General features: G+C 37.4%; 1 long non-coding RNA gene across 1 annotated transcript in view; it reads right to left on the minus strand.

The window, feature by feature from the left end:
* Positions 1 to 711: 711 nt before the first annotated feature.
* The window catches only part of LOC122719104, a 63,255-nt gene continuing 38,156 nt past the window's right edge, over positions 712 to 25,810 (minus strand). The window contains exons 2-3 of the long non-coding RNA XR_006347502.1: positions 4,308 to 4,352; positions 712 to 2,092 (exon numbers count right to left, since the gene is read on the minus strand). This is a non-coding gene — a long non-coding RNA (uncharacterized LOC122719104). The remainder of the gene's footprint in view (positions 2,093 to 4,307; positions 4,353 to 25,810) is intronic.

A 25,810-nucleotide genomic window follows, 5' to 3' on the forward strand; every position in this document is an offset into this window, starting at 1 on the left:
CCCGGGGATCGTGACCGACTGCTCGATGACGTGTCAGCCCCTCCCTCCACCTCGCGCCACCCACGGTTTACAAAGAGGAGCAGCGGGTCGCGCGAATGGTCGGGTTGCGCTACTGCGTGGGTCGTTGCTCGATTTCTCGATTATTCGAAGGGAATAAGGGGTTTCTTCTTTTTTCAAGGGAAGTTAGAAGGATCGTGGTTGGATTGGATCCGCGTTTACAGGTGGAATGGATAATGAGTAATTTGAATCGGTTTTGATCGTTTCCGTGCGATGTTGAATTGAGCGTGATGATTCTTGGGATGGAGAATAGGAAATCGGGTAGATTGAATTGATGCTCGAAACAGATAGACGATTGTGTTTGGGTTTCGATCATTCGTTACGTTTTAACGAATCGATGGTAATAATGAATAGTTTGGTAGATTGATATTTTTTTTTTCCGATATCATCGAGATATAAATAAAAAGGGATTTTTTTGGATTTAATAATAATTGAAATTTTTCGTAATTTATCGAATTCAATGATTATTTTTTGATACGTATTTTTTTTTTGATATCTCTTTTAATATATCAAATGTTCTTTTTTTTGATTGATATAAAAATTGATTGAATAAAAATAAATGAAAATTTTTGGTTTTATGATACCATTTTATTATTTAATTTATTTGATGGATTTTATATATATATAAACATTTTAATTACTTTCTTAATTCAATTCTCAAAGATGAAACTGATACTCGATTCACGGAGAAAAATCATTTCAATCCTGTTTCAATCGATAACTCTCCATCTCATAAATAACAACCGTATCCCCTTTCGCAAAATCTACGCAGATCGTCGTCGCGTTTCGTTAAATTTTCATGAAAGGATCGGATCATTTGATAAAGCTCGCGTTCGAAAGGCGCGTGAGAACCGCGTGGCCGATTCGTTGGGGAGGCGGCAGCGCGAGAAAACTCGTCGCCGCGCCAAAAGATCATCTTTTCGTGATCGTCGATGCGCGCCGCGCCTGCTTAAACCCGGACTCGATTCGAAACTTCCCCCCATCGGATCCGGCTTCCTGTCGTTGCGACACGGAAAAGAGAGGAAGGTGGAGGAGGGAGGGTGCGCGAGCCGAGAGCAGAAAGAAGTAGCGGGCGACGACGCAGAAGTGCCGTCAAGTGGAATGCAAGGTGATGCAGACTCTCCTCGCTTTTTGCCCGTTTCCACCCCTCCCCCCTTCTTGCGTGCCTTCACGCTCCTTTTCACCCTTCCCTTCCCTCTTTCCCTCCACGCCTCTTTCGGTTTTCTTTCATTCAGAGGCCTACACGCCTCTCTCTATCCTTCGTTTCCTCTAGAGATGCCGCTGCCTTTCGTGCCTTCCTTTCGCGTTTTCCCCACGCCGCTTTTCCCGTTACTCTTTTCTTCCCGCGAGTTTTTAACGCGCCCCTTTAGAGCGCCCCCTTATTCCTGTCTCTTTTGAACCGGAAATGGAGAGTAGTTGGTTTATTCCAACTTTCCGCATCTCCTTTTCACCCATCTCCCCATTGGAGATACCTCTAATTAATGATTTTCATGCGTCTCTAAACTTTAACCTCGTGCTAAAGATTAAAATTGGAATAATAATAATAACAATAATTTACGTTAAAATATCAATTGGAAATTAATCCTAACGTAGAAACGTAATCTTATTCGAATTTCGAGTCGCGAGGAATATTATGAAATTCGATGGATTTCCTTTCCAAGATTTTTTTGTACTTGTAACTTCCATTAACTTTCTCTTCTCTAAATAGAAATACTTTTCGTTCCCCAATCATTCTCTTTCGCACCTCTTACTGTTCTAACCCCGCATTTTAATCGAGAAAAAAACGACACACCACGTGGTCGAGTCTTCGATGGATTCTTCGTCGTATCCACCCTCGTCGTTACCTCGCCCTCTCCATCTTCGTCGTCCTCGTTCTCGTTCTCGAACTCTGCTATTTTGAGAAAGTCGCATCGTGATTTCTTCGAGCGTCACGTTCGCTTTTATCGCGACACGCGGCCGTTCTTCCTTCGACCGCCATTACTTCCTGTGCTATTTTAGCCACTACAGCTAGATAACGTTGATCCAACGGTTGGATCTGGAAAGAAAGAAAGCTGAAAGGAGGTTGGGGCGAGGGAGATAGAGGAAAAATAGGCAAACTGATTGATCGTCGTTGAGGGACGAGTAGCGAGAATGGCAAAGTGAATTTTTCCTATGCGATTTCGAGGAATTCGATAGAAACGTATCGATTCTTTTCCATATTTTTGAATCGAGGGATGCTGCATCGTAGGGATTATTTCTTGAATTTTCTGTATACGTGCGAGAGAAGAAGTTTTGGAAACTACAAAAAAAGAAAAAGAAAGTAGGCTACTAGATTCGTTTTTCAAGAGTTCTCCTTTTACTCTAGATTTCGTTCATGTACATGTACATTCACTGTGCCTGCTTCAACTCATTTTCTCTGAATCGATCAGTGGCTTCTTATAAGCGAGCAAAATTAGAATGAACATTCTATCAATATATTCTATCTTTCTTCGAAAGATACTCTATAATTAGAGTACTGTATTTATCATATATATATATCTTACTGAAATTTCGTATACAATTTTATGCAATAAATTTAATCCCTTCGTTTCGATCGAAAGAGAGAAGAGTCTTGATGCATTCCTCGATATTTTTGCATCAGGCACGGAGTTATTGCGCGTTTCGAAGAGGAAAAGAAGGGAGTGACGCATCGTTAAAAATTGCTTTCCCCTGGTATTTCTCTAACTGTCCCCGACTCCACCCCTCTCTCCTCACCCCTCCCTACCAATTCCAGACGCAATCATCCCGCTCGTTCTTTCTCGTTTCCTCTTTTGCGCCTCTCATACGCGGCGCGAAACGTGTCGTGTCATCCTTTCCGATGAAACGTGACAGATGTTGACGCATTTTCCTTCTGAAACTCTGTCTGTCGTTCCCCGTTCGACCCTTTGACGTTGTTTTCCCTCCCAATGGATGGATTACTTTCACCATTTCGAAATGATCGAGGACTTTGACTCTCTCGATTAATTGTCGTATTTGTAATTTTATATATTGATGTAACGCGTAGATTTTGTTTAGATTTTATATTTAATTTTTAAGGATACATAATTGTGATAGACGTTGTTAATTGATAGAGAAAAATTTTCTTTGAAAAGTTGCTTTAATTTTTCTCTATTTACTTCTTTTGTATCTTTGAAAAACGGATTGAAATATTTATATAAATATTCCATGCATTTTTTTTTTTTGACTTTCGAATAAAATTTTCTCGATGCAATTTTTAAAATTTGCATCAATTGCACAATAAAAAATATTGCGCGTCGTTTCTTTTCCTCGATCTTCTTCTAACTTCGATTTTTCCCTACTCACTTCTTTCGTATCTTTCGAAAACGGATTGAGATGTTTCATAGATATTCCATATACATTTCTTTGAATAAGACGGTTCTTCAAACTCTTTTAAAAAAAATCTTTTCATCTTTTATCGAGGATAAGCGTGAGTGGGAAATATTATCATCAGAAACTAATATCGAATCGGAGATATATATAAAAAAAAAAAAAAAAAACGACTTGCCTGCAACTTGCCGAGGGCAAAGTTGTCTGACGGACGAAGACAAACGGAATATTAAGAAGTCGTGTTTGCGCGGGACTGCGCGTGCACGAGGGACGAAAGCTACCGAAAGCAGTTTGTCGAGTAAATAATATTCCGAGTTTACGCAGTTTCCAGCATGAACCGCTTTCCATTCGCGTAGAAATTTTACCTCGTGTTTGACAGCTGTCTAATTGCCTTCGACTATCTGCGTTCAACGAGCATCATCTGTTAAATTTCTCTCCCGCGAAAGTACAAGTTTTTTTTTTTTTTTCTTTTATCTTTCACATTGGAAACAGCAGATCGATAATAAACACTCTCAATCGATAACAATAATATTAATTATGCTTTGGTTACGGATGAAATTCCTTTCTCAGAAGTTTAAACACGTTCGTCGACACGTCGACACAATAATAATCCTCTTGTAATAATCTTGTAAATATTCCTCTCTCGTTTCTTATGTTTCTTCTTAAATATACGTGACAACAGAATCAGAAGACAAAAACATTACAATAGTGTCAACAGTATCATGGGAACGACGTGTTTATTTTATTAATTATATCTCGACACATATTTGCAGAAGAGATATCTGTGTACATATTTTAATTTAATAATTATATCTCGTTTTTAAAATTGTTTAGATAAGGAAGATAATTTTCTACGAGATGTAATATATGTTATGATATTCATCCAAGTGATTAACGTCACTCACCTGGCTACAGGAAGTAGAGGTGGACGGGACGAGGCTGGCAGAAATCTGTAACACAAGAGGGAATTATATTACGTTATGTTGAAACTTTATCAGCTGGTTTTGAGTAATGATTAAGTCAAGTTTAGACACTCTGTACAATTTTCCCGGAAATTCGTGGCTTGAAATTCGTGGGTAAGTCTCGAGGAAAGATGAAGGTGAATTTAATCAAGTCGAAATTCATCCGAAAGTTGGGGAACAAAGGATCTTTTCAGTCGGGTATTGTTCGTTTTATGAAGATGAAAGAGAGATTGGAAATGTTTGTGATTTGAAGAAGTTTGTCGGATAAGTAATTTTCCAGGAATATTGTAATGATTTCCTGTTATAAATTATAAATATTTCTATGCAATTTTATTGGACACAAACAAACACTTTCTAAATGTTTACAATTTTTAGAGGAAAAATAAAAAAATTTCATTCGTGAATCTCAATTATTATTAATTATCATGAAATTAATTTTAAATTTTTCTCTTTTCTATTTTTAAAATTAAATATTACTTTTACATCGTGATTTAAAAATATTTAAATTTAAATCTAAAACGGGGGAAAAAAGATAAATTAATTTACATTCATAATAAGTTCATAATTCAATTTTTAAAACGGATTCAAAATTTCTTTTATAATCGAGCTACAAAGCACCAAAGCAGAAAAAGCGCCGATAGAGAGAACGGATTTAAAACTGGAATAATTTTCTTTCGAATGGAAAAGTACAGTCGATCACAACAGTCTCTCGAATCTCTTCTTCTTCAAAACGAAAGATATCTCGTCAATCAATGTTCTTTTCACCATAACTTCAGAATATCCCAACGATTCGAACGAAAATCGAATCGGGTAGTTTGGATTCTAAAGTTAAGAATCGTCCATCAATATCTCGCGGAAATGACATTCCTTTCTCAGATATCTCGTCTTCTCGAATAACGAAAGGATCGAAGTCGTAGCGTTAGAACAATACCTGCAACATACACACACACTCGATTTAACTGCGTTTAGTTTTAAACCTCGCTACCTCGGGCGATACATCGAGTTCCACTTCCCGTTTCCACCTTGCGTAACATTAACACCCGCTAATGCGCGTCCTCTGTCATGAAAACCGGCTTAAACCGAGGCGACGTTCAACAATCTGTTCTCCCCTCGAAACTATCCTTTCGTCTTCGTTTTTTCGTTTCTCGTGTACGAGGTGGATTCACGTGTAATTCGATCGATTGGATGTATCATTTGGATTTGAAGGTGTAATATTTGTGGTAAAGTTAATATTTTTATACGTGTATTTCCGAATAAATTGTGAAGATGGAGAGAGAATAGAGATGAAGTGTTTTCTTATTGAAAAAATTATATTAATACGCTCGATATCGAGGTACCGTTTAATTCGTAGAAAAATATTTCATTTGAAAAATTCTAAAATCGTGCATTCCATTTCGTATATCCTTACATTTGTAAAAGTTTAGCTTCAGATTTCTCTGATTAGATTTTAAATTTTGGAATTTAATTAAACTGAATTTCCCTTTTTCTTTTCTAATTAACCAGGTATATCTTTATTACGAGGTTAGAAAAGATAAATAGGGAAACGTTGATTAAACGAACTTGTATGTACTTTTTTTTATTTCTATTTAACTCTTGGATCAAGCAGAAAATTCAATCTTGGATCAATTATCGTTTAAACTTAACAATCATAATTATGGTAATCGGCTAAGATTCCTCAGAGATTTAGATATGCTGCATTAACGAGCATATAAATATTCAATGGTTGAACGTGCACTTCCCCTCCTAGGATTCAAAACCTCGAAATCGCAATCGATCCTCTAGGGCCTAGAGTTCCAATTCCATTACCGATCCTCGCCCAACTTCTCCCCGCAATATCCTCCTTTGGAACGGGTTTGGAATTGTCAAAGACGCCTTTGACAAGGGCTTCACTCGCCCAAGCATCCGGGAGAAGAAGAAGTTCTTTCCTTTCGTTGATCGTCGTTGGCCCTGCCTCGATAATGCTCGAGGTGGCGAGGCGTAATTAAACAAACGGAGGAATGGAAATTATGCGGACTGGCAGCTGACTCGGCGGGGGCCGAGATGAAAATTCCGCGATGGAAGTAATTCGCGACACCTCGGCAAAGGCACCCTTCGATGGAAATTCCTTGAACGCCGCCGCTCAAGGATCTCGCACGGTCCAACGCCAAGGTATGCATCGATCGAGTTCAACGTGCATCATTCGCGCTTCAAATTTGTATAGATTTTAAACAGATGGTGTCGATCGAAATTAATTAGGTGTAGTAGGATTCTTTTCGGTTTGTTATCGTTGTAATTTCATCCGTTTTATTATATATATATTGATCAAGTTTGAAATATTTTCGATTTGTGTCTATTCTATTTCGTGCCGAGGATATATTAATTGTGTATACTCGATACTTGTAAATGTTTATCATCGTATTTCGTATCATTTGAAAAATGACGATCGATGGAATAATTAGATTGGAAGAATTCCAATGTTATGATTATTGATGATGGAGTAAATTCTTGAAAATGGAATGAAATTTAAAATAATGGATAGTAGGGGATCCGAGGTTAAAGAGATTTCTCTATTTTCGCATTGTTACAGTTGATTCGATCAATTCGGTTCAAAATAAACGCGATATATTTTCCCTTAGAAAGGGAAGTCTTCTCTTATTGTCCAAGGAATCTCCAGTCGCCATTATTACGGAAATAAAACGAATGCCTTTCGCCTCCGGCGAAAAATTGACACGATAAATCCTCCCGACTCGTTTCGACGATGTTATTTACAACGCCGGTTTCACCCTCGTCCTATACACCGTCCGAAATGCTTTACAGTTATTCATTTTTCCCACCTCATCCTGCCCATCCCCTAAATTTTATACCAAACAGGTTGCAGATTATCGAACGAAAAATTTTCCACTTCGTAAGATTCCGTTTATATTCGATTTTGTATATAAAAGATCCCTGTCTAAAATTCTAGGGATCCCTAGATTAAAGATTCGAATATTTTTAGAACAGGATCTTATCCCATCCTCGAGAATAGTCTATTTCCGAATAACACTCGATATTTCTTAAAACGTTCTTCGCTATATAATTCATTATAATTCAAATCCCTGAAAATCCTATGGAACGATCATCAAGTTTTTTTCCCGAAAACCCCCAATTTCCCAAGCAAACGCGTCGCCAAACAAATTCAACGTAGAACCCTCTCAACTCTCTCGTCATTTACCAGCCGCAGAAATTATCACTTGATAAACGATATTTGCACGGGCAAATGTAGTATTAGCCTTCCATCGAGCGTGTTCCACCAATTCGTTCCAACCCTCCCTCGAACTGAACAACCTTCATCATCCCCGAGATATCGTCCTCCCTCTATGTCCGCTATGCGGGGAATTTAAAAAGGCGTCCCGTCGTCTGGTCGTCCCCCTGCCTCCACCCTCTACCCTCCCTCCAATCCTCGTTTTCGAACGTCCCACGGAATTTCGCTTCGATTCCGCGAGAAGGACTCGACGTGCACACGACGTGCCCCACCGACGACATTTCCTGCCGGTCGAGGCTCTCCAGGAATTTTTATTGAACATCTCCCTCGAGAAGGGAAGACGGAAAAATAGAGAAGGAAGAAAAAAAGAAGAGGTAAGAACAAGAAACGAGGGAACGAAGGAGAGAAGGAAGAGGAGGAGGAGGAGGGAGAAAACACGCGATGTCCTCTTCCGCGGAGAGAAGAGGCATCGCGACATCGATTTCGCATCAGGAACCCTTCTCTCTCTCTTTCTTTCTCTTTCTTTTCTCTCTCTCTCTCTCTCTCTCTCTCTATAAAGAAGCTTCGACGAATTGGTCTGGCGTGCTAGACAACTTAATTAAGGGACGTTTACCCTCCCTCGCGACGGCCGGCCCCTCCCATCCACTCTGTGACTCTCGCGCCCTTTTGCCACCCTTAATAAACGCTCGCTCGGGTCGATGCGCCGGGAAACGAGCGGGTTAACTGGGTCACGTGTCGTTTCGCCGTGTTGCACGGCTCGCCACGCCGTGAAATTGAACCCCCGCGATCGCGAGAGCAACACCCCTCGTGTAATCGAGTGGCAAAAATTAAGACGCGACCCGCCCCGAGAATTTCGTCTCCGAGGGTCGAGGAAAACGAGGAAGAGAGGGGAGGGGAGGAGGAAGATGTTCGATCGGGGTTGACTTGTGGTTTGAAGAAGAGAAGATTGGTGGTGTAGAGAAAAGGGGGAGGGAGGAATTAAATGGTAATAAGCGCTAATCGCGATATTATTGCGAAAGTTTTAAGTTTCAAATTTTATTAAATTAATTTGTTCAGTGTATTAATAATCGTACAATCGGATTATTAAACTTCATTGGAGATTGGTTTATTAAAGGAATAAGATAGGATGAAGAATCTTTAAAAAGTTGGTGGTAAATTATGTTGGTTTTTTTTCCTTCTTTTTTTTTTTTTTTTTTTTTTTATTAAATGAGTTTATTTTAAGTTCATTTCCATATTATATTATATTGCCGTAATTAATTTCCGGATAACCTAATATTAATGTAGAATAACGTATGTATAATTAACGCCATTTTGATACTTTTACGAGCCTGTTTCGTATCATGAATATTTTATAACTTCAGCAAATGTTAACCAGTTCATTTTCAATTTTATTATATCAAAGATACATGATCATTAATTTATTTCATATAAAAAAAAAAAAAAGGAAGAAATATTCATAAAAATCAATTAATTAATATTAAACTCGTATCAGATTGATTAAATAATTCAACTTATTTCAAAAACAAGATTAAACATAAATTTTAAATCAATTTAGATTATCTTCAATTATCATTAATAAGATCGTACAATATTACAAGTAATATTTTTCCAGAAATAGATATTATCTATTTTTATCTTGAAACTTGATTAAAATATATATAACTTCGAAAATAATAACTTCTCGATATCAATAAATGAATGATCATTGAAAGCACAAAACCTTATCCTTTAAAATATTCTTTGATTTATCTCGATACGACTTCCGATTCCCGAGATATCATCGTGTAAAGAAAAAGATAATTAATCATTTATCTTAAACCTTATTAAAATTGGAAAAAAATTGACGTGCTATAACTTCGAAGATAATAATTTTTAATCAACTAATAAAAGATCACTGGAAGCGCAGAATCTTTGAAATATTCCTTGATTTATCTCAATACGACTTCCGGTTCTCGAGATATCGTCGTGTAATTTTTAATCGCTTACTACTTTCATCCTTAGCCTCTCATCTATTTTACTGACCTATCTCAAAGTCCAGACAAGTGTCAGATTTTTGGAAAAACTTGTATGCATTTCCAGAAAGAAATACAGATTACTGGATCGCGAATTCGTAATCTCCGTCTTATACTTTGAATCTCAGCAATCCACTGAGATATATTGAGATAAAATATATTGAGATAAAAGAGAAACCGACTTCAATGGCATCCTCTATTTTTCCAACAGATTTTGGTGACCAAAATTTTTAATCTCTTTTCTTTAAAAATTCAAGTGTCACTTGTGATTTTTCGTACGATTTAATAATCTAGAGACTTGAAATGAATTTAATTATATTGCAACATTGCCTTCGAAATATAAATCTAATATCTCTTTATCGAATTGAATTCAACATTTTAACAAAGTTTGGCCGATAATCGTGCGTTTTATGGAAAATTTATCATATTTTCGAGGATACATTTCCTGTAAATTTCCCCGCGTACAAGAATGCTGCTAGATATTTCTGCCATGTTTTTACACGATGCATTCGCTTTACGCTTGTTTCCAATTTCGATGCGATAATACATTTCGAGCGACATATATATATATATATGTATATATACGATTTAAAGAAATTCATATTAATACACACGTACTCTCGCGGTCAATATACACGATTGGTAATACGGAAAACAACAATTCGTCCCCGCATAAACTAAATCCAGAGCAATACGGCTCGTCCAATAATACAAATAATACATTTGGTCGAGAATTGAAAACGTTGACTCTTCAAATTTTCGCGTTTGTCAGTCTCGCCGTTAAATTACCATCATTATATCCGTCAAATGATGAACGAGCCGAACGAGTCGATAGCAATTTGCTCCCCGCTCGTGTAATTTCCAACTCGATCTTTGTCTGTAATTGTAGAATTATTCACAGAAGCATGAGTATTTGTCATGCTCATGTTTGCGCTTCGAGCCTCCAAAAATTCATGCGCAAATGTTTTTTATATATACATATTTTTATTAAACGACATGATAATTATGGCCGAATACCGACAAACGTGAATAAATATTTCCTCGTCGATTCAAAGCTAATTTCACGTTTTTTAAACTTTGCGTTGTTTACATGTGTTCTGTCTCTTGAAATGGAATCATCAACGTAACCTCGATCATCGAGTGATGAAATGAAATGTTAAAAAAAATTTTGAAAGGAGAAAGAAAGAAAAAAACGATGATGAAACTTCACCACTGCAACTCCAAACAGATTAATTCGCTTCTTAGAAATCACTTCGCGGTCTCCACAGAAGATGCAATTAGCGTGATGAATGGTTCGTGTTGCATAGAAGCTTGTCTCTGTAATTCAACCGAGCCCATCCTTGTTTTGAAATCCTTGTTTTCTCTGTGGAGGAAAAAAAAAAGAGAGAGAATAAGAGCTCCATATAGATTCTATCAATAATTCATCATTTCGTCGCGTCCTGTTTCTCGTCAAATGTGTCGTTTTGCGATGAAACGATTCATTATTCTCGTTCTCGATGACAGTGTCCCCCTAAGTGTTTTCTTTCGTCGATAAATATCGACAGATAAAAATGGTAATTTTCTTTTTCTAATCTTACGATTATTTAATCGCTGTTTATTCACGATTAACGTAACGTAATATTCTTCCTACGGTCTGCAATAACCTTAAACGTACACGTATCGCCATTGATTTTTTTTTTTAAATATTTTCTTGAATAGCAATCGAAACTGATCAAACAAATTTTGTCGAATTGATTTCAATATCAAAGCAATTGAATGAAAGATCCCAAGAATTAATTAATCATGCCACGAATCACAATATCAAAAATTTCCAAGAAATTTATTAATCTTATCTTCCAATTCCAAATATTGAGAGAAAAAAATTCACTGTTCGAGTCGTGGAAAAATAAATTCATTGTCCACGGAGGCACGATCACATCGTTAATTTTGCATAAACACAAAACAGAAATTATAACTTTTGAACGAAATTAAAGGCGTCCCTGTTTATATCCTCCGTTTTATTACGCCGGAGCAAACCTCGTTACGAAATTCGCGCAATAACAAAGTATCTTCTATCTTCTTTCTTCAGCTTCTTCGAGATATTAAAGAGTCATTGAGGATCGTGAGTATGGAAGGTAGTAGATGGAATTGTGAATGGACGTGGAAGATTCTTGGAGACGAGCCAACCTCTGTTTTCTCTCCCCAGACTTGGTTTATTTGGATCCTTTCGATTAATCGGCACGGTTGAGTGAAGGGGAAAGCGGCCTCGAGTATCGGTGTGGAGGAAAATTGAAAAGCTATCGAGAATGCCGCAAGTGCATTCGGGATTAGCTGAGGAACTTCTTGATAATACGATCTTAAGCCTATTTCTATTCACAATCGCTGAAATAAATAATGATTGGAATAATTAATTGTTGGATTATTCTTCTATATTATATTATTTGTATAGATTATAGAAAGAATGTACACCGATTATAAGATTAGATAAAAAATACTTCAAAATCAAATTCTCCATTTTCCATTTTGAGAAGTTGAGGATAAAATAATTCAATAAAATAATTTAAGAGATTAAATAAATATCATGACAGAAAATATTCAAGAAAATGAATTTGTATACATATAACGAAACAAAGAAAGAATGTACACCAATCATAAGATTAGATAAAAAATACTTCAAAATCACAAAGGATTCTCAAAATAATACACTCATTCTCCATTTCATTTTCCTACAAGAGATCTCGAAATCGCAAATATATTATTCCATAATTTCCACAAATTTTCCAAGATCTTAAAAACTGGTAAAAAAAATCGGCACAGGAATTTATTAAATATATATTCAGATATATGAATATCTCAATTGCAAAATGGATCAGCATCGATCCCGTTTCGTTAAACGCAACAATTCGCTCGATACAACGAAGGCACGCCCGTGATCAAACCTGGCCCAACGAACTTCGACTTATCTTCCAGTTGAAACGGTAACAGGATCCACTTGTGCACAGGATTCGATGTTCAAACTCGAACTTCGACTCGTGGATTCATCGGGGCGGAGGTAAATCTCCTAATTGCCAGCAGCGTTTCAGGTAACGGCGCATTATTCGAAAAGGGGGAGGGGAGGGAGAGGGGTCGAGCTCGATAATGAACCAGCAACCAACAAGGCTCGGCGTATATACGATGTTGTTGCGAACAGGGATCGAATCGCATACGTTATTGGGATAACGAGGGAATTAATTTCGAGGCCTTTCGATCCTCCGACTCGCGACGACTGACTCACTTCCGGCGAACAACCCACCCGCCAACAACGTACCGAAACATCCCCCAACGAACGAGGCATTCCCTCGAGAAAGGAGGTTGAGGGAACTTGTTTACGCGAGACTTGAGAGGAAGATCGTGTTTGTTCATTTTTAATAATTTTGGAAAGTGTTCGAGCCAAGTTGAGGAGGGATTCTTCGTGAGGATTCTCCTTTGCTGGACAGAAGGGGAAAGATTCGATATCTATGAGTTCAAGATATTGGACGGGATGTGTATCGCGAGAAAGAAATCGAGCATAGAAAGTTCATGCTCGTGTTCATTTAGTGAAAGTTATATTCCACGTCTGACTTGAGCATTATCGAATAAAATTATAATACGTGACACGATTCCATTAAGAAGAGAAAAGAAATCGTCGAGTCTCTACCGTTCTATCGTGCAATTAAATCTATCTAACGAATACACGAGGAGATAGATACAGAAGAGAAAAACTTGACGAGACTCGCCTAGTTTCACTCCGCATCGACTTTCACTGGAAAAGTTCCGCGAAAACTCGGAAGGAAGTGGTCAGAGTTGGTAGAAATCGCGTACCGATCGAATCAATCGAGCGCATGCGATCTAATTGGTAAATAAACGCCGCTCCTTTTTATCTTTTGGACATCGATTATTTTTAAAAACAAGGGACGAGGCAGAGAGTTATTTTTTTTGCACGAAGAAAAAATCGATGGATAAATTTGTAAATATTTCCTCTGGATTTTTACATAGGAACGTTTCGTTCATGGATTCGTCGAAAAATCGTTCGTTTTAACGTTAAACAACACGGTACATTAAACGAACGCTGGCTCATTATTATACAGAGGAGGGGGGGATCTGATTTTATCGAATGCGTTCCGCGTTAAAAAAACAATTAAAACGGATTCCGGTGTTTTCGACAACCCCGTTGACCGTTTGTTAACGTTTCATTAAATCGAGTTGACGCTGGGGAGAGGCAGGCATATTTCCATATTATGCGCGTCGAATGCATATTGCATAAGATTTAGCCGACCGAAAAACAATCATCGGATGTTCCACCGCTTTTGACCATCGAAAAATAACGATATTAACTTTCTTTTTTTCCCCCACCCTCTCCTTCTATATGTTGATACCATTAACATTATCAATGGTCCATTTGTCACAGCGTGTCCGAACGTACATCGATGAATTTTATATTCGAAACAAAAATGAATAAATAAAATATCAAAACTCGATTCTCTCGAAAAATTTCATCGAGATCGTAGATGGAAGCAACAGCCACGCGATGAAAACATTAGACACTTTCCGTTTATCTTTAATCATAATAATTAAAATATAATAGTAGCGTGGTTTATATTAATCGATTTCGATACGAATTTTTAGCGCGTCAGAATTTAAAAGATGTTGGAAAGGAAAGTTGTGCGCCAACGCTCTTCGGGATTAATCTCCATCTTCCCGGTTGTTATCACCCGTTGCGATCCATGTCAATTAAGAACGAAGAACGATTAATCCTTCGATGTAGCAAACGTGCTACGAATTCCATACATTGATGTCTCTCCGAGGAGATATAAGATCACGCATCACGTGAAACACGATCATCGTGGAACACGATCGAAGAGAAGGTTTATCAAGCGTAAGATGAAGAGATAAGTGACGACAGATTGCAACACGGAACCTACGTAATATTTCAACCTCCTCCTGTCAAAACGAAAACTTATCCCCATCCCCCTTTTCTTCCATCGAATTTCCTCGAATAGAACACGGTCGCCTACGTAATATAATATCACGTGGCGCGTGTCACGCGATATTAAAGCGGATTCCTTTTGGCCAAGGTCCAACCCCGATGAAGACCGAGGGTTATCGTTTGTGGGGAAGGCCGCGATTTCTTTTTCTCTTTTTTTTTTTTTTGGAGGAGGACGACTAGAGAGAGAGAGAGATGGCGGACGTTGATTTTCACGGCGTGTCGTCGTCGTGAATTTTCGAAGCTCTCGATCTCTCGATATCCCAAAGTGAATGGAAACGTTGACTTCGAAATCGTGTTTCGAATCGAAAATTCGAATCTTCTGGTCTCGCTTTAAATTCGAAACTTTATCGCGTCCAATTTCTTTTTCTTTCTTTCTTTTTTTTTTTTTCAAGAGTAATGATCGTTTGACTTTTTGATAAATTTTAATCCCGGCTTGATCCCCTTTATCGGAACAGTCGACGAGTTTTCTTCTAAACTTCATTATATTCTTCGAGTTCGAGGGGAAGAGAAAGAGACTGGAAACTTCTCCTTTTTTTCTTTCTCATGAAATAATGAATGAAGTTTTCAGCTTCGAAACTTTTATACATCTAGTCAACATTTATTAAAAATAGTTTTTTAAAACGAGAGAGGCATGGATGGGAAAGGAAAGTATGAAATTAGAAATAGATTGGAATAATAATTTAGAACATGTTTGCATAATAATTGACTTTTATAAAGAATAAAACGTTCTATATATCTAATAAAAAAATTTCCTTCTTGCAAATGTTCCTTCTTGGAAATGTTAATTTTTTCAAGCCATATTTTTATTTTAAAAAAAGATATATATATATATATTTTTTTTTTTATTCTCAAAGAACAAACACGAAACGAATCAAAGCAATAATTCCATCTGTTATCACAGCCGCTTTCCAGGATAATCCTACGTGATTCTGTTTATTCTGCATTCCCAACTGGTCGCGTTTTTGCGCGCGTGCACATTGTTTCTGTGAAACACGACGAGTTTGCAATCAGTGTATATTCGTGGGTACCACGTGTTCACAACTCGCTTCCACTCCAGAACTGGGCTGAAAATTCTATTTAAAATTTATTTCTGTTTTCGGCTTTTTCTTTTTTCTTTCTCTTCTTTTTTTTTTTTTTTTGTTTTTTGTTTTTCGTTTTTTATTTTTTACAGTTGCCAAGTTGAATCGAGTTTCCTCGAGGTTTAATTACGCGTACCACGCAACCCTTCTCCTCCTCGCGTTCCGCTCCTGAAATTCAACCCTCCCGCGCGAGAATACTGAACCTTTGCACTCCACCACGGTTAATTACAACCTGACCTTTGATCCTGTTGAAATGGTCCCGCATCAGGATTGGGATTTCAGGGGACACAAGTACTTGTGCATTTTTCAGAGGTTGAAAGAAGCGAGAAGAATTGTAATTATTCCCTTTCTTCTTTTTTTTTTTTTTTCGTGAAGTTTTCGGGTGATATTTCGCGTCAGAAGATTTAACTTTTTGCTGCTGAAAGGAATTCGCGCTCAATTGTTGCGACGTTGTTCTCGCGAAACTTTGGATTCCTTATAAAGTTTTATTCTCGTTCAGACTCTTCGTTCGAAATTATTAAATTTTCTCCGCAATATCTTTTTTCATACTTGCAACTAATATTATCCAATGCCCCTTGTCAACAAAATTATTTCTCTAACTATCCATATCACTGGTAGAATTATTTCTCTCAAAATCCTTTGACTTTTTTTTTCTTTTCCATATCCTCCACATCTTATATTATATCATCCGCGCTTATTTTTCGACAATACTTCTCTTCAAAATCCACGATCTTTTCCAATTTCTACGTCTACACTTATAACGTGGACCGCTTCGTTTTCTCAAAATCCTTCGACTCTTCCTTTTTCCAAATACTCTCTCCATCGTTCTTCACCATCCCCATTTATCCCCAACGTAACGAAACCCACTCCCCTTACAAAAATCCACCGACCTTCTCCAATTCCTACGTTCCACGCGTCGTCAAAAAAACGACCTTTTCAAAGCCACCTTTTCGAGCCACAGCCGTACGCGAGACACACCTGCCACGACACGTACTTCCTTCCTTCCTCCTCCTTCCTCTCTTCCTCCAGCTCGTTCACCCGAGCACCTTTCAGACACACGTACACCCACACCCGCATGGGCAAAGGGTTAGAAAGCTGGGTGTACGCGATGGTGTAACGTCCCGGAAGCCGGGATCGATATCCAGACGCGCCATTCGCTCGACAGCCGGCCCTCTCGCATCGTTCCGCCCTTTCAACCCTCTTCCTTCCCCCTTCCTTCCGCGTCTGTTTATTCTCCCCCTCCCTCCCTCTTCGTTTAGCCCTTGCACAAGGTTAACGGAAGAGGAGGAGGAGGAGGAGGAGGAGGAGGAAGGACGTCTTTGGTAACGTTTCGCGGATTTTTCCCTCCACGATCTCGTCCTCGGGCGAGATTCGTAGGAGAAGCGAAGGCCCCGGAGATCAAAGGGAGGGTGGATTCCTCCGCGGAAAATCCGAGGCCCGTGATTATGTTTAAAGTTGGTCCACGAGAAACTAACGAGTTCTCTCTCTTTCTCGGGGTACACGGTGATTGCCGGAGACTTTCAGAAGAGGTTAGGGTTGGTGGGGAGGGAAGGTGATCCGGATTTGTTGATCCGTTGGTAGTTTAAGGATTTATTTCACGATTTGGAGAGGAAATTTGGAGTTTGGAATTAAATTGTGAGTTTTCTCTTTTCTTGTATCAATGTATTGTATATATATATTGATGAAAATATTAAGTTTCGAATATGATCTAATTATTACGTAGTCGGGCAAAAGGATAGAAAGGATAAATCGAACGAAATGTTAGCCGAGATGATAAAGGAATACTTATATTTTTGGCTTAAATACAGTAATTTATCACCAAGGATAAATTTCTCGTCTCCCGTTTTATCTTTCCAGTTACAAGGATTTCCACTTCTCGATCAACACCGTACCAATATCTCAACTTCCACTTCTTTCTTTCTTAAAAATATCTCCCCGGATTATCTTTGAATCCTTCGGTCGATCTATTTCCATTTCCCTCCCCCCCTCTTTGATAAAAATTCTCTATGGAACGAATTATCGAACGACGAATCGAAGATGCATCGTTCACATTTCTGTTTTCGAGCGTTTTAAAGCAAATGGAAAAGCGTCGCTGCAGCGCGCGCATCCCCTTTTGTTCTTGAGGAGCGATCCGATAGGAGCGATGCTACGGGCCAAATCGAATCTCTGAGAAGAAGAAGAAGAAGAAGAAGAAGAAGAAGAAGAAGAAAGAGGAGCATTTGCAGAAAAGGAATCCTCCAGTCGTTAATCCTCGAGTTTCAACCTCGAGATTCCAATCGTTTTCTTTTCCCATGAGAATCGAATACACGACCGATTCTAATCGCCGACGATGACAAATTCGCCGACTTGCAACACTTTGAAGAAAACTTGCCCATTATGTGCACATTATGTGAAACTACTTAGTTCGCAATTTTGTCAACACGACTCGATTTCTCGATCGGAATCGATCCATTCAACTAACGATAAATTCGATTACGTTCAAAATTGTAAAAGTATTTTTTATAATAATAAGACTATCGAATTTTCTAGGAAGGAAAATTGATAGAATAGAAAAATCATTGGTTGTTGGTTTATTATTAAATTTGTTGTATTATTTAAATTGTAATCGATAAAAATTTTCATTAGACGCGGAAATCCACTTTCAACAGGATTAAAATAAATAAAATATTTTCAGAGAGTTGGTGAGAATTTTGTTTCTGGAACGTCGTTAAGTGAAATATTAATATATCTGTCGCAGCGAATCGGAAATATTTCGTATCGGATATATCATCGCGATGATATATCTTTGATGTTTTTTTTCCCCCTCCACGCATCATCTGCGTTGAAATAAATAAGCCATTTCTTGAAAGAGTAAAGATTGAGTTTTCGCCGATAGAGTAAAGATAAATGTCCCTCGGTCTACGAGTATTAAAGATATAAAAGATGCATAGCCACTCTCGCTTGGACCCGAGATTATAGCGTGGACGAAGGATTCATAGCCGCTCGAGATTGTGGACATACTTGAATGTCTTCTCTCTTACGAGTTATTGCATTCAATGAATGATACAAGGAAAACGAGACGAGAATAAATTATAATATAGCGAGATCTACGAGCCATAATTATCTCATAATTTTACGATCTTTACGTGTAACATTTAAAAAAAGAAGGACCTATTCATTTAACTTACAGATAATATAAAATGGAGCAGAAAAGTATCGATCTCGATGATTCTTTATTTAACGTCCGTTGTTTTAAAAGTTTATTTACTTCGAAGCGAATTATACAACAATTATACGAATTAATTATATAAATCGCACGAATGTTAACAACATAAATTGTGAATCAAGACACCAAGGTTCCAGATCAGCTTATCCATATTAAGAAACAGAGAAAACAAATCTCCCCGATAAGAGGATTTGAACAGCTTGTTTAAGAACATCAAACGTAAATCTTTTCCTCTAATTAGCCTCCACGAGTATTATTAATATACAGTGCAATATATAATCCATAGTACAAACTCATCGATCTCTCTTAAATTCTCTGTGAATAAAACGTCGATCGAGGAGGGAAAAAACGAAACGAGTTTGGACGAGGAACTTGGTAACGAAAACATGCCGAGTTCCAACTGTTCTAATTAGTCCAAAGATAATTAATTGGAGGATTTCGGCGAGGAATTTTTTTTCTCCACTGGACAAGGTGGAAGCTCGCGTAATGCTTTGGAAATCCGATTAAGCGGCGCGAAATGCGAAATGGCCGCAAATAAAAATTCGCAGATTTCGCGTTGGCACGGTAATTTAGAAACGAAGCTGCACGAGGCTTTACGGCGCACCTGATACCGATAAAAAGTACCGAGGGGAATCAGCGTGAAAGATCGCCGCCCGTGATACTATTGCAGATCGTAAACGCGACGGAGCAACGGTGTGAACGAATCGGAAAGAGAAAAATTGGTATCGATACACCCACCAAGAGGAGGAACGAAGAGAGATTCTATGTTTCCAAGTGTTTTTGATATTTCCACGATTTTGGTATTTTCGATGCTGGTTAGCAGGAGACGAAGCTCTTTTTCTCCTTCCTCTTCCATATTCCGTATTAAGATTATTTGGTAATGGAAGTTGGGAGAATATGTACTTCTTTTTGGTAGACAAGATAATGCAGCTATTGGTATCAATGTCCTCGAGAGAAGATTCTATATTGATTAAAGAAGATTTTCGATGTTGGTTAGCAGGAGACGAAGCTCTTTTTCTCCTTCCTCTTCCATATTAAGATTATTTGGTAATGGAAGTTGGGAGAATATGTACTTCTTTTTGGTAGACAAGATAATGGTATCAATGTCCTCGAGAGAAGATTCTATATTGATTAAGGAAGATTTTCGATGATGGTTAGCCAGAAATTAAGCTTTTTCTGGAAAATATTACTGGAGAAATAGAATAAGATATTTCTTTGAAGATATCCAGTTTTTGGTGCAATGTCCTCAAGAGGAACGAGAAGATTCTATATTGATTAACGATGCTGGTTAGCAAGAAGCTTTTTCTGGAAAAAGTTATTTAGAAATTACAAGAATAAATATTTCTTTGAAGCAAGATATCCACTTTTTGGGGCAATGTCCTCAAGAGGAACGAGAAGATTCTATATTGATTAACGATGTTGGTTAGCAAGAAGCTTTTTCTGGGAAAAGTTACTTAAAAATTGCAAGAATAAATATTTCTTGGTGCAGTAGTCATCGTTCTGAAGAAGAACGACGAGATTTTGTACTTTTGATGCTGGTTAGTAAAACTCTCTTCGAAGTTGTTTTTATACTTCTTGAAAAAGTTGCTTATAAGTTGTTACTTTTAATGGAATACCATTAATGGAAAGAGTTATAAGAGTTTCTTTGCTATATTTTATATTTCTTCTATATTTTTTTCTTTTAATTTCATTTATCCGAATGATTTTATATTTTTGATGGTGATTAGGTGAAATGAAATCTTCTTGAACTTAGGTTCTCTTCGACGAGGAAAGATTTTTTTGATTTGTTTGTCTCGCGTTTTCTTGAAAAAGTTACTTGTTAACTTATTACCACACGTTTTTCCAAGTTCTTTCCAATTTCTCTATAATAAAAGTTGTAAAAGTAAATGTTTCTTCGACTTGTTGCTAGGAATAACAAGTTGTTCTGAAATCAAGATGAAATATTTACTTGAGCTTGAATACGTCACTTCGTTATAGATAGATCAATTATTTTTATAACATTGTTACACACTTTTCGAAGTATGTGTATGACTCTTGAACGCTTCAAAAAAAAAAAAATTCCAAGATTGATTATTTAAATAATCTCATCAATTCTTTTGACGAGAAGCGTCTAGAAAGAAGTCTCGAAAAAGAGATGATCGTAGGAAAATTCAAAATTAGGAGAAACATCGGGAATCCTCTAAAAAAATAAAATCACGAAACTCTGCGCGTTAAAAGATTAAAATTCTCGGGAGTTGGTTACAATTTTACGAGTACTTTTTGCGATACCGGTTTCTCTCTGGAAAAATCTGAAAGCAACGTCCCCCTTAAAGGCATGTGCATTTCGAGCTATCAAATATTCAAACCCGGGGGTTGGAGGGATATACAAGGCGTAACACGTGCACTTGGACGACGTTAAATACGATTGTGTCGAGTGGCACGAATCGCGAATGGATCAATCGTTGAATTCGTTCCCATTGTAACTCGAGCCGTACAAACGGTTTGATATCGGGCAAAGTGTTCTCGAAATGGCTTGATATCGAGTGTAAATTTCGTTCCACCTAGTTCCATCCAAAAGAGATAAAAAGAAAAGAAAGATTTTAGACTTTGAGAAAAAGTTCAAAGGATCGTGATAGATCATTTTTTGTTCGTTAAATTTTTCAGATTCTGCTTTTTCTTCTAAAACGAGTAGTAGATTTTATAAATTTTGATTTCGTATCAATTAAAATAAAATATCTAAAATGATATTATCATCGATACAAAATTATTATTATAAATTATTCCTTATTTAAATTTCACGAGTTTCTAAGAGTTACGAAGTTTTACATAAATTAATTTATCCGTGCAAAATATTTACGATATCGAACGAAAGCTTATGTTGTATTATGATTCCAGATTCGATCGTAGGAAAATATTTACTCGACGAGTTTTAACTATGAGCTCGAAAATTTTCGAAGTCACATTACACGCGCGTAATATTTGCTGCGTGTGAAAAATATTAACCCATCTAATCTCGATACACGGAATTTCGAGGTATATTCCGTATACGCTGCCAGTTACAAATGTACAGAGAATCAGGGACAGACGTATACGCGTTCACCACTTGACAGTTCGGTGAAATTTCACCGGTGACGGGATTTCAGCTCGATTAATTAGGTCAGCAGGATCGTTTCGAAGTGAACGTAAAATCTTCACCGAGACACCGGTGACGCAAATTGCGGCGCTTGTAATGGACTACTTAGACGTTGATGCGATTATATCGATCACGAGGGGCGAAATCTACGGTGTGTATCTACGTTTGTTCTGAAAATGCGTAGAAATTGTCGTGGAACGAAGAATTGGGAATCTGGGACGTCGTGTCCGTGTCTGGAATTTGCGTGAAATCTTGTTGAAGGGAAATCGAAAGAGTTTTATGAGAAATTTTACAACTTTTGAAACTTTTGAAAGGTGTAATTGAAATACTTGGAAATTTTTTTGAGGGATGAAATTTTAAAGATTTATCGTTAGAAAGATATTGCAAGATATTATTTCTTAATTTGTCGATAATTTTAATTCAACATTTTAAACTAAATTTTGATTATTAATTTTATTATATATTATATAATTTTATTATATTTTTACGTTAAAAGTTAAAACTTTTCATACCAATTCATCGTAAGTTTTTTTTAATTTTTCAGATTAGAAAGATGTCAGGTACTTTTCCCTTAACTAACTTAAATCCTGATTGTACTAAATTTCAATAAATCTCGAAGAAAGGAAAGAGATAACAGGGTTCCCTTAATATAATATCCGATTCATTATAAAAATCGCATTGTCGTGAATTTTTTGGGAAACGAAGTCTACCGTTAATTACAATTAATCCTGTACGCTGATTCGGTGCATTGTTGTTGGATTTCAGTAATGGAGAAAGGGGGAAACTTTGCTTTCCGCGAGAGTCGGAAGCAACGAGAAATAATCACGATTTTCCGGCAAACCGAAAGTTTTCCCCATTAACGTCTCGTTTTTGCACACCCTCGCGACCAGAAAAGATGCCCACCCACGCGTACACACGTAAACGAAACTTTTCCCCTCTCGACTTTTCGTTTTCGTTTTCGTTCTTGTTCTCGTTTTTTTTTCTCCCCTCTCTCTCTCTCTCTTTTCTCCGCCACTAATTTTCCCGTTTTAGATTAATTAGAGTGACTGAAATGTTGTAACAGTTTTGTATCCGTTTTTCTGCTCGTGAATGCCACTCCTTGTCTTGGAGCCAGGTGGTTGGTTCCCAAAATAGGATGGATTATTCGTGAGAGAGTGCAACTTGGTTTTCGATAATAATAAGATTAATTGGAATTAATGTAAATCTAAATTATTATTATTATTATTATGTTATTATATTAAATTAACTATTATTGCATTTGAATTGATTGAAATTGATGTAAACGTTGTAATATCAATCTTCTTAAAGGGGGATTTACATACTTTTTTTGGTAATTAAAAAGATCTCGAATCCACGAATTTGATTTGGTACTGCATTTTTTAACTCCATATTTATTGTGTGATGTGTGTGATTTTTTCCTATGTTAAGTTGTTGTTGATTTATTATACGGGGTGAAGGGATGAAAATTTGACAAGGAATTTTATCCATTAGTAGTAAAAAAAAAATGAGACTATTGAAAATGTATAATATAATTTTTTTTTTTTTTATCAAAAATCTTTCAGAGCACGAACAACGTTAAAAGCACTTTAAAAGTTCAAATGATGTACAGATTTATCGAAAAGAGGATTTGTGAGGAATTTAGCTTTTTGTCGGTTCATCGATCGTGAATAATATATCATCGTTTAATCCTCTTTAATATCAATTGGTCCTCGAAAATATATGTCATATAATAACGTGTCTGATTTTGAAACGTAATTCCGATCGATTTTCTGCTCGTACAGGACGATCCAAAAATAGATACAGTTATAACATAAACTATCCTCAAAACGAACCCATTATTTTTCGAAGCAATACGAAACAAATTAAACAAAATCTCAAAGTTCTCAAAAAAGAACGATTCAAAAAAAAAAAATACAGCGTAATTACTATCCTCTATGATATTTAACAGTACAAAAATTAATTTCTATCAAATGAACTTTCAGAAACGATTCTTTTCTTCAAAATTTTATATACATATTCATAAATAATTAATCTCAACGTTTTGCATTCGATTTTTATTAATTATCGAAGAATTTAAACGAAGCAAAATTTCTCATCGTGACGGTAATTAACCCTGTGTCCTATCCATTCAAAAACGCATCTCGTTCTTTCCAATCCCCATCCGTGATCCCCTCCTCGTTGCCCCCCAATGTTGCTGAGAATCGTCGAAAAAAAAAGTCGGATGGAAAAGGAGAAAGGGGTGCAAAAAGCAGGCGTTCGGATCGCGTACACCGAAACGCACTCCGCCAGTTTCGCCACCGGCTCGATATTAACCTCGAGTGAATTAACAGGCGAATCAGGCCGCGCTGTTTCAGCGCGCGAGACGGACGCTGACACAAGTTTCAGCTCAGACGATGGTCGAGGCGAAAGGGTCGACGAAGAGAAAGAGAGGGGGGAGGAAGAGAGAGAGAGAGAGAGAGAGAGAGAGAGAGAGAGAGAGAGAGAGAGAGAAGGGAAGAGATGGAGAGAAGGAGCGAAAACGGAAGACGGCGTGGGTGGTTAAGGGAGTGCACAAAGCTATTTCTGTCGAGAGGGAATAGAGGCGTGCTCTGTGCTCTCAGACATCGTCAAGCTGCATTATGCTCGGTGCACGCGATGCGTATAGACTGGCCAGGGCCGTATGAATCGGACTATACGACCTCTGGGCGCCGCTTTCGACTTCTATCTTCCTCCACCCTTCCCCTCCCCCTGCCCCTACCTCTTTATTCCGCCTCGCTCTTCGTGTATTCTAGCGTATAGTCGGTTGGAAGAAAAATTTGTCGAGGAATTGGAGGAATTCTTGGGCCGGCCGTGAAAGGTGTCCTTTCTAAAAAGAAATGTGTCGAGTCAATATCCTCGAAAAGAAAAAGATTCTTCGAGGAGTGGATTTTTTTTCCCCCTTTTCGAGAATCTTCGTCATTTTCTAATTATAATCTTAAATAGTTTTGTTGAGATTCTTTTTATACGCGTCTAAGTAATTTATGGTACGAACCTTTACTGGTTATGATATTAGGTTTTTTTTTCTTTTTTTCGTAAATTCAATCGAGATAAGAAAGGTATAAATTCGACAGAGCCGCATTAATTCTTGGCGAGTTTGGCATTCGTTTTTATTACGACTGCAACTTCCCACTTTCCGGGACATAAATTCAACGGGGAAAGAGATTTACCGCGACGAGCGCGTGAAAATCGAAGATCTCTCTCGGATCTGTCCGTTAACGGCCGGCCATAATCATTAAATCGCGCCTTCGGACACTGGTTAAACTCTACTGTCACCACCATAAAACAAACTGGTAAACGATCGGTGGATAAAAATGCTGCGCGATTTCGAACACGTTGCCTATAAAATTTATTCTTCTGAAGATAAATAATGGGCATATCCTAATATGGAAGAAACGTATTTTTGGTTGTCTTAAAAAAAAAAAAAAAAAAATCGTGCGCCGAATACTCTTCTTGAATCGAGGAAGCACGATCAATAAAAAGTTTAAGGCTGAAATTAATCAAAAGATTACTGGGTCGAAAACGAGCCAGTCGAGGACGATGTGGTGATCAGTCATTTCCTGTATCGTAGGTCTTATCGGTCGCGATAACGGGGATTAAAAACCCTTTCAACCGATCAAAAATATTTCATTTCTACGATTAGAAACATGCGATGATTACGTCAAAGAAAATTTATAATCTTCAACATAATAAAATCGCTATAAGTAATATAACTCAATTAAACCGTTGATTAAGAAATTAGGAAAACTTTGAATCGCTATAACTCTAAAGATAAGTCCGAACGTTCGAAGAACGAAAGATCATTAAAAGCGCGTAATC

Source organism: Apis laboriosa, unplaced genomic scaffold (assembly GCF_014066325.1).
Source record: "Apis laboriosa isolate Shangri-la unplaced genomic scaffold, ASM1406632v1 scaffold703_cov156, whole genome shotgun sequence".
Classification (NCBI taxonomy): Eukaryota; Metazoa; Arthropoda; class Insecta; order Hymenoptera; family Apidae; genus Apis; species Apis laboriosa.